Genomic DNA, 3235 nt, shown 5'->3' with positions numbered 1-3235 from the left:
CCTGAAGCCAGCCTCCACCAGGTCCAGATGGGTCTCTCTAACTGCCTCTCTCCTTTCAGGACCCATGTCCAGCCCCAGCTTCCCAGAATCCTTTGCTAACCCCCTGAATTGGTGCGTATCCTCATCTCATCACCCCTGAGCTGCTCTGCCTGTGGGGGGTTGAAGGCTCAGGCCTGATATGTACAAGGGAGAGATATTGTACTGTGAGGTACAAGGGAGGACATTGGCCTGTGAGGTATGGGGGGACATTGGGACTCTCCCCTCCAGTCTGCCCCTCTGTGATCCTGGGCCACTGGCCCACTCCCGGCTGGTGTCTCACTTAGTGGTTTCAGGCAGAGTGGAGTCTGTGCTGTCCAGTTCTGCTGTGGACTCCTTGTCCTTGTCCTTGTCCTTCATAAGGAGCACTTTGTATTCCTCGAAGAAACTCTCTTTTGTACGGATGCCATAGAACACCTTGTCCTGGTCCTCCACCACCTGTGGCGGCACCGCACAACCCCAAGGTCACCTCAGCTCTGCCGGTGAGGTGGCCCTTGGCTTCTTTTTGAGGGGCCACACCTGGTGTTCAGGGGTGACTCCTGTCTCTGCGCTGAGGAACTACGTCTGTTGGTGCTCAGGGGACCCTATGGGAGGGATGCCGGGGATGGAACCTGGGAGATGCCACGTGCAAAGCAAATGCCCTCCCTGCCATGCTCTCGCTCCGAGCCCTCATGGGTGGCATTTCTTAGCCCCCACAGTCCACTTCAGTGCTGCCTCTCACAGCTTGGGCCCCACTACAAGACCCTCTCCCACGTCCCCCTACCTTCACATGGAACATATTCTGCAGGTCCTTATTGAACTGCTCTTGCTTTTCTTTGTTTTGATTTGATTTTTTTTTCTCCCTTTTATTCTTGAAATACTCCTTGTCGAAACTGTCAGCCACCAGGACATAGTCGAATGTCTCATTGCTCTGCGAAGGGAAAGAACAGAACTGGGCTTGAGGCGATCTGAGAAACACTAGCAGGTGCCTGTGGGCCCTGACAGCACAGCACTTGACAGTGTGTCACCCCTGAATCCGCAGTTTCACCCAGATGTCTGGGCATCAGGGACGAAGTGGAGCCTAGAGGACCCAGGCGATGGAGACAAAGGCTTAGTGGCCTTTATCATGAGCTCCACAGAAAGTTCACGTGGCCAGCGGGGCCTCTGTTTACACCAGTGTTCCTGGCACTACACAGGAGGCAGGTCCAGGGGTGAAAACCCTTCACTGTTTTGTTTGTGTTGCTTGAGGGCCAAACCTGGGGGATACTCAGGGGCTGCAAGAGACTCCGTGGCCAGGGCTCACTCCTGATGGTGCCCAGGGACCATATGTGGTGACAGATCAAATCAGTGCCATATTTGCAGCTGTAGCTAGGCATGTGTCTGAACCTCTGCACTGTCTGTTTGTCTTGCTTACTACTTTTTGTTTTGTTTTGGGGCCACATCCGGTGATGCTCAGGGGTTACTCCTTGCTATGCACTCAGAAATTGCTCCTGGCTTGGGGTACCATATGGGATGCCGGGAGATAGTGGTCCATCTGAGGTCAGCCGTGTGCAAGGCAAATGCCCTACTGCTGAGCCACCACTCTGGCCCCATGCTTAGTACTTTTCTGTGAGTATCCCCTTCCCCAGCTTCTTATTTATCCCACCTGAATGTTCAGAACCACCCACACCTAGGATGGGCAGGAAGAGGAGTCTGCTTGGAGGGAGAGAAAGGATAAGAAGGAGAGTTAGAGTCAGCAAAGGATTCAGTATCAGAAGTTCAGCATTAGCAAAGAAGTAGCAGCAAAGAAACAGCAGCAGTAGCATCAGCAAAGGAAGCCTTGAGAAGCAGCTGAAAGGGAGACAGGCAGAGAGAGCCAGAGAAGGAACAGAAGTGGTTGCTTGGAAAAGTCTAGGAAATGTACGTGGTGGCAGGGACTATGAAATAAAGCTGGCTGACTCCTAGCACTTCATCTGACTGCTTTGGAATTTTTCTGCCATCAAAATGCAACCTACAGACCCTCCAGGCTATAGGGGCTATGGGAGCCAAGCCTACTCGAGAAAGGCCTCAGCATTCCCACACCAACACTAGGACTGTTTAATTTATATTAAAACAACACTTTTTGTTTGGTTGGTTTTGGTTCTGGGACACACCCGGTGGTGCTTAGCGGTTACTCCTGGCACTAAGAAATCACTCCTAGCAGGCTCGGGGGACTGTGTGGGATGCTGGAAATCAAACCCCTATCAGTCCAGATTGACTGCTTACAAGGCTAATGTCCTTCCAGCAGTCCTTCCTCTCCCTCCAGGCCCCCACGAGTGGCATTTCTTGGTCCCCACAAACCACTTCAGTGCTGCCTCTTGCAGCTCAACCCCAAGACCCATCTTGGCCCCCTCTACAAGAACCTTCCCTTGACACCCCCCCCCCACTAAGATAGCTTTACATGGACGTTTTTTTTTTTTTTTTTTTTTTTTTGGTTTTTGGTTTTTGGGTCACACCCGGCAGCGCTCAGAGGTTCCTCCTGGCTCTACGCTCAGAAATCGCTCCTGGCAGGCTCGTGGAACCCTATGGGATGCCGGGATTTGAACCACCGTCCTTCTGCATGCAAGCCAAGTGCCCTACTTCCATGCTATCTCTCCAGCCCCTCATATGGACCTTCTCATCCTCCAGCTCTGTCTGGCCGCGCTGCTGCTTCATCAGCTTTCCGGGATATTCCTGGGTATGCCTGTCAGCCATCTGGATGCAGTTGCATTGCGTAAGGCTCTGGGAAGAGACAGACCAGTACTGGGCTTGAGGCAGGGTAGGGGGAATAGGTGGAATAAAGGAATGTGTGTCTACATGTGTTATGTTAGACCCAAATGCATGTGTGAATCTTACATGTATGAGACACGTGCACTAACATGATATGTGCATACGTATTACCTCTTGAATGTTGATTTCCATTAGTGGGTCACCGTGTCTGGAATCCATCAGGAACCAAGTGCTCTCATCTTCCTGTGCAAAAAGAAGGTGTGTTGTCACTACAGCATTTTCTGGGCCCAACCAAGGCTGGGCAGAAAGGCAGATGAAGACTTGGGCTGTCAGCACGTACGTCTGGGTCTAGGGCTGTGCTGGGCTCCGCAGAGCTCGGGTTGGGGAGACCACACCCAAATGGAGCATCACAGGTGCCCAAGCACGGCATGGAGGGACCTGGCTCCGCAGTGACCACTGGGCATCCCCACACGCTGGAACCAAGTCAGCCAAC

Source organism: Suncus etruscus, chromosome 9, assembly GCF_024139225.1.
Source record: "Suncus etruscus isolate mSunEtr1 chromosome 9, mSunEtr1.pri.cur, whole genome shotgun sequence".
Lineage (NCBI taxonomy): Eukaryota > Metazoa > Chordata > Mammalia > Eulipotyphla > Soricidae > Suncus > Suncus etruscus.
The sequence above is the reverse complement of the archived record's forward strand: the minus strand, read 5'-3'. Positions refer to the sequence as shown.